This window comes from Megalobrama amblycephala, linkage group LG5, assembly GCF_018812025.1.
Source record: "Megalobrama amblycephala isolate DHTTF-2021 linkage group LG5, ASM1881202v1, whole genome shotgun sequence".
Taxonomy (NCBI): Eukaryota; Metazoa; Chordata; class Actinopteri; order Cypriniformes; family Xenocyprididae; genus Megalobrama; species Megalobrama amblycephala.
In genome coordinates this window covers 14,019,984-14,034,866 of record NC_063048.1, presented here as the reverse complement: position 1 = coordinate 14,034,866, position 14,883 = coordinate 14,019,984, and the positions used below count along the sequence as shown (strand labels likewise).

The 14,883-nt window shown below is 37.0% G+C and overlaps 1 protein-coding gene and 1 long non-coding RNA gene across 4 annotated transcripts in view; one reads left to right on the top strand and one right to left on the bottom strand.

Moving 5' to 3' along the window:
* ccdc85ca (coiled-coil domain containing 85C, a) overlaps positions 1-14,883 on the bottom strand; it is a 53,242-nt gene that overhangs the window by 20,208 nt on the left and 18,151 nt on the right. The gene's annotated exons all lie outside the window — the stretch shown is intronic.
* LOC125268523 lies at positions 4,564-13,573 on the top strand. Of its 2 annotated transcripts, none has more exons than XR_007184907.1 (2): positions 4,564-5,528; positions 13,199-13,573. It is a non-coding gene; the product is annotated as an uncharacterized LOC125268523 (long non-coding RNA). The 2 variants fall into 2 exon arrangements; XR_007184906.1 differs by having other exon boundaries at positions 4,564-5,551.

Here is a 14,883-nt window from a genome sequence, read left to right as displayed (position 1 = left end):
TTTTTTCCAAGAACTTTCCAGGATTGGCAAGGCCTGTTTGAGTTGCGTTAGAAACACGCTCCAAAACACGCTCAAAGCGGTTAACCAATCACAACACACTGGTCCAGCCGACCAATCAGAGCATGTTGTGCTTTACAGAAGGAGGGGCTTCATAGAGACAGTAACTAAACAGATCGATACTGACAGACTGGGGAAAGAGGTGCTGCTACAATGTAAAATATGTGAAAAAAATATGTTTTTTTTTAACATTCAAGCATGAAAACCTATTCTAGTACACCCCAAAAACAAAATCAAGACTTTGCAAATGGTCATAATACGGCCTCTTTAAAACATACTGATATTTCCTGGTTTCTTTGTATTTGAATTACATAATATGATGTCAACAATGCAGTTGTTTTTTTTACTACAATATCTGAGTAATGCAAATTCCAGAAGGCAGGCATCATGAGGGTGATGTGGGTGCCATGCATTGGCACCATTCAGGAAGTGAAAACTGAAGAAGAGATTAGCTGTTTGAGAGCATGTACACACTCACGTACACAAACACACGCAGAGTGTGTGTCGCACAGGAACTGAGTGAGGATTGTGTGATTGGACAAATAGGAGGCGACAAGGGTCTTTAATGACAGCAGAATGAGTCATCAACAGGATTTCTTGCTTCCTTTCTCTTTGAACAGACCAAGGACCCCATGGTGACGGAATAGAAGCCCCTGTTCAATACGCTACAAAAATGAGTGTTTTATTTTAAGCCTGGCCTAAAATAACATTATATAAAGTGTAAATTATCGTAATTACATTGCATAACTATAAAATTATCATTTACAGAAATAATGAAATTATTGTGTTTGATTAAAGTTTACTTGATATTGTATAGCATATTTGTTTAATGCATATTTTTATAATCATTGAAGTTTAGGGCCAGCAAGGGTGAATTAAATTGATCAAAAAGTGACAGTAAAGACATTCATAATTAAATGATTTTTATTTCAAATAAATGCTGTTCTTCTGAACTTTCTATTCATCAGACATTCCTGAAAAAAATGCATCAGGGTTTCCACAAAAATTTTAAGCAGCACTGTTCTTTTTAAACTTTTTCAACATTGATAATAATCGAATCAGCATTAGAACTGATTTCTGAAGGATCATGTGACACTGAAGACTGGAGTAACGATGATGAAAATTCAGCTTTGCATCACAGGAATAATTATTTTATTCAAATGGAAAACAGTTATTTCACAATATTACTGTCTTTACTGTATTATTAGTCAAATAAATGCAGCTTTGTTAAGCATAAGAGACTTCTTTAAAAAAACATGAAAAGCATGTTTCTGCCCACAGAATCACTCTGATAGCCTTGGAAACATCAGGAAGATTTTAACAGCATCAGTCAAGGATGGGTCACCCAACCCTTTGAAATGAGATGCAAAGGTTCGTCTCCTGTGCCACTTTGAACCCAAAACTAATAAACCACGGCCAATCCTCATTCTCCAATCAATCATCTTAACATTTCCCACGCCATTTTGTATTGTTCATCACAGTGAAATTGATGATCGAGATCTTTATCTCCACCAGGTGTCACTGCTGCCTCTGACTTGTTTACACCTGATGAACCCTTAATGAGCCCAGAATCGAATCGCTGTTTGTTTTTTAATCATCTCTTATTTCTGACAACAATGCATGCGTGAAGATGGCGATTTGAAAGGTAATTTAACTTAAATAACTCATATGGGATAGACATACGGTTGTGGGCCCACAAGAACTGCAGCGGTAGTCTTGCTTCGTTAATCCTCTTTGCCAATTCTTGTGACCCTTTAATCTAACTACAGTAAATCTGATCACCTGACGCACAGCCAAGCTGATTAGGGAGGCTGTCTACAAAGCCTGACCGGTTCTGCCATGTACATAACCCCCGCCTCGACCCTCCTCTGGCGTGACCGGAGAAAGACGAAGCGGAACGCTACACTCCCTCCTGCTCCATTCACAGCCGGAGAGTCTTTTATCTCCACAGGGGCTGCAATGCAGCAGGAACTCTTTGAATGTGCGAGAAAAATAGTTTTCTACACCCCTTCGTAATGTTTTGTTGGGTAACACAGAAATGAGGTATACGCCCAGATTTGAATACAGCCATTATTGGCGTAGAGGATTATTGCTGAATTATACAAGCATTTACAATTGTTGAAAGTGAAGGATTATAAAAAGAACTTAAACACACGTGTAGTCACATTCAAAAAGGATAATAAAAAACACGCCTCTAGGTTATTAGACAGCATTTGATGGGCAACACGAGATAAACGGCAAAGTTAGTGGCACAGGGACGGTCGTGAGAGCATCGCCAACCTCAATTAGGCATTCTCAGCCGCACAGCACTCGCCTCCATCCGCACAAGCGCTGTAGGCTCTCCAACACAGCACACAACTTAACATTCAACTCTAACAAGCTGCCCTACTGTGTCTTTACAGAAACGGAGTGAAACACGTGTTTGCGGTAATGCCAGATCTATCTGCTATCGTGCTGGCAACATCTCAGGGTGCGCTTGACTTAATTGGAGAGACGCTGTGATGTGGAATAACCTCAGAGAAAGTCTCCCTCTGTCTTATTTGATCCTGTCATAGTAGTGACCCACTTGCAGAGCCATGTTTTTATTCTTTCTGTTGAGTCTGTCCGGTTGAGGTGTGGTTAGTGTTATTTGGGTTAACGAAAATTAAAGAAAACATTTTTTGCTAACTGAAAATAAGGGTTTATTTACACTTGTAGTTCAGTTCTCTTAATTTGTTTAGTCTGGACCAAAAAAAACAAAAAACAAAGTTACAAAACAAAAGGAAAAAAGATAAGGTCAAACCAAAGGTCAATATGTGAGAAGTAACTTACTGAACATCCAAAACAATGCTGTCTGCTCGGCTAAATGTGCTTGTTGTATGTTGGTACATATGGTGGTATTTTACCAGCTGAGAACTCTTGAATAGCTTATAAAATGTGTAAAGGAGTCAAAACAACCCCCTGAAAAGGTGGTTCTCTGTCCACTTGTTCATCAAGGTTCAGATGGCAGCGTTCAAACTTATTCAAATGAACCGCACTAACAGAACAATCACACCAGTTATTTTAATCTAACCAAACCTGTAAGAAAAAAATAAAACCCAACATAACTAGGAAAAACCATAACTAAAACACATTTTCAGCATTTACAAATGAAAATAAATAACTAAAATAAAATATAATAGCAAAAAAAAGTATCGTTTTAGTTTTTAACACATGGTATAAAACTTAAAAAGTACAACCTGACTGCATTAAAGGTATACTGTGTAACCTTTGGCCCTCTAGCTGTTAAAAAACCCTGCATTTTGCGGAAGAAGATTGTTTTATTTACAGCAGTGTTTCTCAACTCTAGTCCTCGGGACCCACTGCTCTGCACATTTTGTATGTATCCCTTATTTAACACACCTGATTTAATCATCAGCTCATTAGGAGAGACCTGCTGAATTGAGTTGCATATAAGAGAGGTACAAAATGTGCAGAGCAGTGGGTCCCGAGGACTGGAGTTGAGAACCACTGGTTTACAGCATTGCGTGACTGTGCGAATGAATATGGCTTCCTACTCCTCATAAAAAAACATTCACTACTAGGAAGAGATATAAGATTAGATGGAAAGGATCTCAAGCTGACTAGCTGAAGACATTACTGTAGATAAATCCATTTAATAGGCAGGGTACTTCCTTGAAAATACATTTTTCAACACTTTTACACTTTTTCAATCACTTTTACAACATTTCAAATCATAGTCAATTCTCGCCATCTCCAAAAACAAGCCAAGCCAATGTTGATTCTTGTTTTATTACAAGCTCTGTCATGTTCTCTTTTTGCCAGCAGACTCTCCTCTGTTTTTTTTTTTAAATGGGTGATTCACTGACACTTATAATAGGCTTACCAGAGTGAATCAGGGTAAGATAAAACGCATTTTGGAAAAAGGATTGCTATATTGACTTTTTGAGCCAAAAAGTTATATAGTGGCCTTTAAACATTAAAATACCACCAGATAGCAATAACACAAGACAGTGGTCAGAAATGTAGCCTAACGCTGTTAAACATTTGTAAACGACACTACTTAGCAAATAAACTTTGGCAGCCCTAAAATACTAAAACTAAAATAACAGAAAAATTGAAAAGACAAATAGAAAATAAAATAACTACTTTCATCCTAAATTGGGCATTAAAATTCCAAAATTAAAAACTATTATAACCCTGGGCAGGGCATGGTTTCTGCTAGTGTCACATTAAAGTGGCAAAACCCTTATGGATTATTGGATAGCATTTAGGGTGCTCATATCATATAACTTTTATCCATAATTTCCTGTTCTCTCTCAACTACACTCTAAAAACAATCCATAAAAATAGGGCACAATGTACTGTATTAATTTAACGGAATTTAATTTTTTAAAGGTGTTTTACCAGTATTTTGAATTTTGCACTTCGAGTTGTGTTTTAGGGTTAACGGAATTGTCCGTAAAAATTACTGGATAATGTCCAGGTAATGCGCTGCTAGTACGTTTTCCATTATTTTATGGATTTATTTTTTACAGTGTATAAATATCAATAAATGTGACAAAAACTGTCACAGATGTGGCTCAGGACATGTAAGAGCCATTGGCTCATGGGAATCCAGGTTGTAGTGCAACCTGGGTCATGTCCTGATCTCATTTCACCTCTCTTGGCCCTACTTTCCTGTCTACACTCAACATTCCTAACAAAATAAAAGACAAAAGGTCCAAAAATGTAAATAAAAAAGTGACTAAAACAGTTGTTGCTAGATACGGCAGTAACCTCCATTCTGCAGCAAACACATTCTCACAAGAGTTTCTACATAATGAGCACTACAATATAGCCATTACTGACAAAAAGGGAAAAAAGCAAAAACTGCATATATGTTCTTTAGAGGTTGGACAAACATTAGCATGCAATGACGAAATGGACTAAAGAGGTGGAAAACTCTGCGAGGACTTTGATCTCCAGCACACATTGGTTACATAAGTTACGTAATCTTAGTCTTGTGATGTCTGGAAGCATTGAAGATATTACAGTATGGGTGTGGACGAGGCATTTTCAGTGCCAACTTTTGCAGTTCTTGATTTGAACACAGCCACCCAGGCAGCTTGACTGCTGGAATCAATAAAAAGCTCATTAGCTTTTCCAGTTGACCTCACATTCGATTCATACATAAAGTAACACTCTACAAAAACAACTCTACACCCCTCCCACCTTCCACGGGTGTACAAGTCCCCGAGCAGCACGGGGAAATAAGCTTTGGTAGGATGGAGGCCCAGGAATGATTTCAATTACTGCAAGATGTGGAAGTGGGGCTAGCCAAACAGGGAGGCATTGTTCCACACCACTGTGGTCCGTCTCGCTGGTGTGAAGCATTTCCCCATGAAACCTGAAGCGGGTTGATATTCAAAGGGACCTGGATACTGTCCACCCGCAACTAGAACATTGATCCCCTCTAGCAAGAGTTACCAGGAACTAAATACGTTTCTCAGGTAACAATTGCTACAGTTCATGGGTACGTTACGCATAATAATGTTTCTAAAGTATGCTAAATACACAGTTATCCATATGAGAGATAATTTGTCATAATTATGAAGACAAATATCATTTTCTTTTATCAAAATATAGTATTTGGACACTAAAGTCACATTAAAAATTTACAAATTTATTGCATAAAAATGTGAAAACAAAAGTGTCCAGATACTTTTTCATTTTGAACTGTATTGATTAACAATTTTAAATACAATTTTATAACAATTTTATATATATATTTAGTGTTTTAACATAATATATGAATGTGTATTGTCAAAAATCACATCCAAAATAAAAGTTTGTCTTAACATAATATATGAATGTGTATTGTATATTTTTTATTATGTACATATAAATACACACACATGTATGTATACGTTTGACAAAAAATTTATATATATATATATATATATATATATATATATATATATATATATATATATATATATATATATATATATATATATATATATATAAAATATAATATACACAGTACACACACATATGTTATGTTAAGTCAAACTTTTATTTTGGATGCGATTAATCTTGATTAATAATTTGACAGCCCTAATATATATATACAATATAAACAAAAAATTGTTCCGTAAAATAACAATCTGACAGTTTACAGACATCTCAGAATCAGTTACATAACATAATCTTGGTATCTCACGTTCCCTACTGTGACTAGATAAGAGCTCGGCATCATTCAGAGATACGGTGTCCCTGCAGGTCCTATAAACTACTAATGACTCATGTCTACTCCATCAGAAATTTTCCAACCATAAATGAAGACTCTGCAAAAAATACCGCTCAAAGAGCTTAGAATAGAAAATATAGCCTTCCTCTCATCAATGAGGCTGACCAAATTACAGCAAAGTCGAGACCGACTCCCTCGCTCAATCGCTAATGACAAGTATAGAATTAAACAGTCTGCTTCCTGTAAAACAACCTTGGCACCGAGAGGCAGAGGCAGGAAGCTCTGGCGCAGGTATCCAGTTCAGATTGCGCAAGCTCAGCAGGGAGTGCAGCTCACACATTAACAATCATGAGATGTGCTGATTTCACTCATTAACTGTGTTATGAAACAGGCTCCTGTCCTGGCCCCGTGGGCACGTCTGTGCACTGCTGTCAGGGCAAATACAGAGAGCCTTCTGACATGAGCTACAATGACAGCAACGGAACTACAGGACATTAAATGCACAGTAGAGGCATGTCCAGACTAATACCAATGTCAAAGTACATCGTATCACTCACTCACCAACAAATATTATATAAGTTTTCATGCAGATTGTCATTTTCTGGGTTTTTTTATCATCCAAGATGGCAGACAAACTCAGGAAAAATCAAATATTCATAAAAAAATGGTCAAAAGCTTGGGGTTGTAAAATTATTAGTGCTGTCAAATGATTAATCGCGATTAATCGCATCCAAAATAAAAGTTTGTGTTTACATAATATATGTGTGTGTGTGTGTACTGTGTATATTTATTATGTATATCTAAATACACACACATACATGTGTTTAAGAAATAATTACATGTATACATGTATATTTATTGTCAATCGATTAAAATATTTAATCGCGATTAATCACATGATTGTCATGAGTTAACTCGTGATTAATCACAACTTAAATGTATTAAATGTTTGAAAGAACAATAAGTCATCATTGTGGGGTTATCCTTTGCTGAAATTTCCTCATCATCATGGAGAGCGCAGTTCATGGTTGCATAGCAACGACAGACGCCATGGGAGCACAAGTGCTGCGTTTTTAGATGCGACATGTGAACGGCCCCTATCTTTAGAGAAACGGCACGTTGAGCCGCTTCTGAAAGTAAACACAAGCATTGACTAGAGTTGCCGCGATCGACTCCGGTGGCTGCGTCGGAGCTGTACGCGCCAAAGATGCGTAAATAAGGGGTTATCCTTTTTCCTGAAACTTCCTCGTCGTTGTGGAGAGCGCGGTTCATGGTGGCATAGCAACAACAGACGCCACGGAGTGCAAGCGCTTTGGAAAGAGCGAGAAAGCGGCGCGGCTGCGCTTTCTATGCATTTTTAGACGCGACATGTGAATGACTGCATCTCCATTTCTCCAACTACGAAAAAATATGCGCTAGAAAATATGCACTGCGTTAATAAAATTAGTGCCATTAAAATGAATTTGCATTAACGCGTTATTAACGCATTAATTTTGACGGCCCTAATATTTATACATAATTTATATCATTTATATTATATATAAATATTGTATATATAAATATAATATATTTTTGTTAAATATATACATGCATGTGTGTGTATTTATACATACATAATAAATATACACAGTACAAACATATATTATGTAAACAAACTTTTATTTTGGATGTAATTAATCGCGATTAATCGTTTGATTCAACACATTTTTACTGTATGTTTGATCAAATAAATGCAGACAATTGCAGAAAATAAATGGTGTAAATTACTATTTCTTTTGAATTAATTTTATAACTTTTAAATGGTAGTATATATATAATATAGTATATTGTCTGTAAAATAATTTAGTATTTTTTATTTAAAACATTATTAGACATTTTTAAATAATTTAAAAATATTTTTTTAAAAATATTATTTAAAATATTTTACCCAATATTTATGTGACCCTTGTATTTTCATACTTAGTAATCACAGAATAATCTTAACAGCATCTGAACATTAGCTTCTATTGGATCAATTGTGTGCTTCAAATGAGGACGACTTTATCTTATAAGGTTTCCTTTTGGATAGTGATCTGCCTTGCTCCATGGACTAAATAGGCAGTTTACTAGGTTTACTAGAACAGTGCCGAAGTACTCTTCCTTGTAAAATTCCCAATGAGTAGATTTGAATAGTAAATCTAAATCGTCACAGAGCATTTCAGGTTGCATATCAATTAAGACAATTCCAGGAAGAAGGAAATGACAGATGGGAGAAGTAAACTATATAAAGAGTCTTATTCATCTAAAACCATTGTGATTCATTCATACTGTCTTCATTCACACAAACCAGTCTTCAAAACAAAGCCTCTCATATGAATTATCATTCTGGCAATGACATATCATGTTCAAAGAAACACCAGAAGGCTTCATGTGCTGCGGAGCAGAGCATGTGTCAGTGACGGAGCGTGTGCTTATATGACATGGCCCACGGGTGTATTTGAATGTCAACAAATGCTTTTCCTGTATCCTCAATGGGGTCTGCAGCCTAAACAGCCAGAGGCGGAGAAAAGATGGGGGAGGAAAATAAAAAGAGCGAGAGAAGGAGACAGATTGAGGAAGAACGGGGAGGGAAAGAGGGGAAGAGTGTGCATGTGCCCTTGTGCACGCAGCCTCGTGCAGCAACGCCACTGTCACTATCAATCTCTGTCTGCGGTGCTGAACGCAGGGGTGTAATAAAGCGGCAAGGACGTGAGTCAGTCGTGCCCCCCGTCACTTACAGAAACATCATGCACGCTGCCTTGGCAACCACACCACGACCCTCATGTGCAAGACACATCCCTTGATGCTTAGTTGAGAGGTCCAGAATGCAGCAGTGCTACACGACGACCCACGCATTCTTAATGAACGATGAGGGAATCGTGTGAGTAAACTGAAAACAGTGGAATCTTCCAATGCGTGTTGATGTCTGTTTAAACAAACTTCTAACCCTAAATATTTTTTTTTTTTTTAATTGTGCAACAGACATTAATTATACCTATTTTTGTGCCCTCATAATGTGAGACAACTAAATGAGTCTCTTCTTACTGGAACAGTTCAACCAAAAATGACAATTCTGTCATTATTTGCTAATTCTAATGCTCGTTTCACACCTACAGTATATGCCATTTAATTTTTCTGTTGAACAAAAAAAGTGACAATGAATTTTCATGTAGCTATTTTCCATAAAACAACAACATAAATAAAACAGCATGACCAACCTCAAAAAAGGATGAAAAAAACCCCCTAAAAAATCCTAAAAGTCTCATAAAATGAGTCCATGTGTAATATTCAAAGTCTACCGAGGCCATATGATAGTTTGTGCAAAACAGACTTTACATTTAAAGGGATAGTTCACCCCAAAATTAAAAAAATTATCCCATGATTTACTCTTACATGATTTACAGTGTATATGACTATCTTCTTTCAGACAAACACAATCTGAGATATATTTAAAAATATCCTGGCTCTTTCAAGCTTTATAATGGTACTGAATAGGGGGCGAGATTTTGAATCCCCCAAAAAATGCATCCATCCACCATAAAAATAATCCATACGGCTCCAGCGGGTTACTAAATGCTTTCTGAAGTTAAACAATGGGTTTTTGTAAGAAAAATATACATATTTAAAGGTCCCGTTCTTCGTGATCCCATGTTTCCAACTTTAGTTAGTGTGTAATGTTGTTGTTAGAGTATAAATAAAATCTGTAAAATTTTAAAGCTCAAAGTTCAATGCCAAGCGAGTTATTTTATTTAACAGAAGTCGCCTACATCGAACGGCCAGTTTGGACTACATCCCTCTACTTCCTTCTTTAATGACGTCACTAAAACAGTTTTTTGACTAACCTCCGCCCACAGGAATACACAAGAGTTGCGTTTGTAGAGTGTGTTTGTCGCCATGTCGTCGAAACGCTGTTATTTTCATCCCGCAGTCCAATCAACGTGTCTGATTCCGGCTCAAATTGATAGGGTAAAATTAAAGACATGTTTACAATAACACTGAGCGCGTGCATCTCCACGTTATGGTAAGAGGCGTGACTTTTCCGGCAAGGTTCGCTAAGCTGCTGTCGAATCACAACACAGGAACCGCTGGCACAATCAGAACTCGTTACGTATTTCTGAAGGAGGGACTTCATAGAACAAGGAAGTCATCAGCCCGTTTTTATGACAGTGGAAACAGCGGTATACAGATAAGTAAATTATGTGAAAAATACTGTTTTTTTACACGCGAAACATGAACACATGTTATATTGCACACTATAAACACAATCAAGGCTTCAAAAAACCACGAAAAACGGGACCTTTAAAACTTTATAAACTATAATAGCTAGTAGGGGTGGGACAAAATATCGATATGGCGATATATCGTCATCCTTCTCTGTGCGATACGAGAATCGAATCGCTGCGCCAAATATCGATATTTTAATTAAAAAAAATAAAGCGCTATATATAGATTTCTTTGCTCAAAGCGTCCTACTTCAAGGCGGTGCTCGACACATGAATGAGGGAAACGTGAACTTAAGTTAACTAGCCTAAGAAAAAGAGGTTATTAACAGGATGGCGGACAGCAGTGTGAGTAAAATAGATGCCCCAGCCACGTTTAAGTTCAAAGTCTTGACGCACTTTTATACCATTGATGTGACAGTCGTAGACATCTTTGACGTTCTTCACCGAGCGCTTAGATATACACGGGAGCATTTGAAAGCATATATTAGGGATCCTCTGATAGACGCCTGCTTTCGAACGCTCCCGTGTATATCTAAGCGCTTGAAGAACGTCAAAGGGTCTGTTTGCACCTGGTGACTTCATGCATTTTCTCTGATCGGATAGCTATCCGATCGTGAAAAGACCAGGTCTAAATGCCTAAATGCCTAAATACGCATTTGAGACGGATTTAAATCCGATCGCTCAAACCACTTCAGGAGATGGTCTGGGACGCATTCCAGTCAAAACTGTCTATGCTCAGTCTAAATGCATCTGGTTGTTGAAACTATAAATTTTACTTCTCCCCAAAATACTAAAACTGAAACATGTGAGAGTCAGATATGACAACGCTACTGCATCACACATCGCCGCAGATCTCTTCAGCAAGCTGACGCGCAAACTGCCGCATATGAAAGTGAAAGTAAGTCGCAGACGCATAACACACAATTATCTTCATTAAAAGTAATGAGACCTTATACCAGTGCTGTTGCCGCTCTCTCCTATTGCAGTCTTTGATTTTGAAATTAACTGATGGTCAATAAAATGCACCTCATATTTCTTGCTTTCGGTGACGTGAATTCTATTAAATGTACATATAAGATCGGATTTATCCGTTAACCTGCACTTAACCTTTTCACGTGCATTTTGTTTTCATATTAAGACCAATATCGCGATGTATCATTATAGGATTGTCTAGCGATATATCGATTATCGCAGAATCGCTGACTCGCGATATTATCGTTATCGTGAGCCATTTATCGTGATCGTATCGTATCGTGAGGTACCCTCCGATTCCCACCCCTAATAGCTAGCTTAGTACGCATAATGCTCGAGTCGATTTGCGCCAAATGAGTAACCCCTGACACGATGTATGACGCAAGATGTTGGAGTATCTTAAGCTTAGACGCCTCTTGCGGTTTAAACAAATAGGGCTGGGCAACAAACTCAAGCTCCAAATCCTCCAACATTTCTCTTTAAAATTTCTCGTTTTAGTCTTTTCCTCTGTGTTTCCATGTTTGTCATTGCATCTTTCATTCGGTCAGAGGTCACTCTTCCGCCGCAAATCGATGTACACGGTTGTCTGCCGAAAGCTAGTTATTATAGTTAATAAAGTTTTAAATATGGATATTTTTCTTACAAAACCCAATTGCTTCACTTAAGAAGGCCTTTATTAACCCCCTGGAGCCTTATGGATTATTTTCATGATGGATAGATGAATCAAAATCTCGCCCCCTATTCCGTACCATTATAAAGCTTGGAAGAGCCAGAATATTTTTAAATATATCTTTGATTGTGTTTGTCTGAAAGAAGATAGTAACCTAGGATGGCTTGAGGGTGAGTAAGTCATGGAATCATTTTTATTTTTGGGTGAACTATCCCTTTTAAGACCCTATTCTCTCCAAATGCCTTTATGGTGCTTTTTGGTCACCACAAAATGCCGTTATTTGGGAAATAAATAATACATATTTGAAATAAAAATCCTTCAAATATTCTCCTTTAGAGTTCCACAAAACACAACAGCATATGGCTGAGTAAACAATGAAAGCATTTTCATATTTGAATGCACTATTTTATACATCCCCCTGTTAGAAAATGGAAATCAATCTACACAGTCCATTAGAGAAGTTGCTGAATAACGGCAAGCAACACAATTAAGGAAAGAAACAATAAAAACAGCTTAAAGATTTCTTTGCTGTTTGACCCTGTACTTGCGAAACAACCCACTGCTGAGTATCTAATTAATGAGTTTCACTGTGCTGGGGTGCAGAATTCACTTTAATTAATTTTGGATGGACTATAGCCATTTTGCCCACTGCCTTTTTTCAAGCAGGCTCTGAAAGCTGTAATCATCTTATAGCTGAAATCTGTAGATTAGCAGAGGGGCATATGCTCTCTCTCCCACTAAACTTCCCACTATCTCTCCCTCTCTGCTCTATTGCCCTCTCTCTCCATTTTGAACTTGATGTTTGTCTTTCTAAAGAGGTGTAAATTGCCCAGGGGTCATCTGTTTGGTTTACTGAACTCATAAGAGTGAATCACGCTGTGTGTTCTCTCAGTGAAGAATGATTGCACAGTGTGTGTTTACTGCCAGGTAATTGTCACCACGAGTTTTGCGAGTGACTTTGGAAAATACACAGCAATAAATGTGCCTGTGGCAATGCCATGTTACGGGCTTATCTGGTCATATGTTTTTTTTATCGCTTATCTACAGGTTTTTAAAATAACACCAGGGAATAAAGCACTTAATGGCAGTGAAGGAAAAGCAGAGCATGTCTTCAGACAGCACTCTGGGGAGGAGCCATCACAGGATCTGCTGACGCCTCACTTACCATGACTGTGAATGGAGACGACCACAACTACCATGCTCAGAATGCAATCCTAATGCACTGCTTACAGCCTAGTGGCTTTAAAAATAGAATGTGAAACATTTTAAATAGCTACATAGATGCTACATAGTTACAGGAGATGGACACCCAGCTAAAAATGAATGTAACGTTTTGCTAACGTTAAGTTATGAACACACAAAACATCCAGTTTTTTAAATTTTGGTAATGCAAACATTAAAGGGAATATTTAATTTTGAAAATTTGTATGGGATTGTTACTTTTGAATGTTCTTTTGAAAGTAGTAAAAATGTCCAAGTAAAATTTAAGAAAAGAGTTCCATGAACAATATTTAGATAATTAAAATTACAAAAAATTAAAATAATAGATTATCTAAAAAATAATAGATTACAATTTTAAAAAGTCACAAAACTGTATAGCAGGCATTAAACAAAAATAAGTGTTATTGGTAAGAAAAAAAAAATTGATAGATCTCTAGTGTTTTGGACATCAGTTATCATGCTAAAATTATTTTATATTTGAATAAAAATAAAAAATAAAACACAGTTCGATTAAAGGGGACCTGTTATGCAAAATGTATATTTATATTTATATTGATTTTGAACATATTTATGTGTCCGCAAGTGTGTACACAGCCACCCTATTATGGTAAAAATCCATCCAATTTGTTCGTTATTTTCCCCATAAATCTAAAACAGTGTCTCAAAATGAGCCGTTCAGGAATGTACTCCAATGTGTCATCACATTGCACAGGCCCCGCCCACATCTTTTCGACGGGATCTGCCCTATGAGCTTAGCTCCTCCCTTGAGTGTGCTGTACACAGTCCGCCATGTTTATCTCCTTGCCAGAGCATTTAAAAGTAGCATTCAAAAAAGATATGTATTCTTATTAAAGCTACTAAAGTTATTCAATTAAGAGCAGTGAGTGCTAGGGGTGTGCGTGATTCGAATCGCATATCAAACCGTCAAACTGCTGAAATCACGAGACTCTGGCGCTCCGAACCGTTGATTCGACATGCTGATTCATTATGCTCCGAAGCTTTCTGAAGCAGTGTTTTGAAATCGGCCATCACTATATAAGTCATTATTTAGTTTTTTTTTGGCGCACCAAAAATATTCTCGTCGCTTTATAATATTAATATTGAACCACTGTACTCACATGAACCGATTTAAATATATTTTTAGTACATTAATGGATCTTGAGGGAGGAAATGTCATTGCTGACTATGCAGGCCTCACTCAGTCATTGGATTTCAACAAAAATATCTTAATTTGTGTTCCGAAGATTAACGAAGGTCTTACGAGTGTGGAACGACATGAGGGTGAGTAATTAATGACAGAATTTTCATTTTTCGGTGAACTAACACTTTAACAACATGGTATAGTAAATGATCTGTGGGGTATTTTGAGCTGAAACTTCACAGACACATTCTAGGGACACCTAAGACTTATATTACATCTTGTAAAAAGTGGCCTTTAATGAAAGATTGATATCACTTCTGGTTCATTTCTCTCTCAAAACTGAATGTCAAATTTAGCATAGTCCATTGTG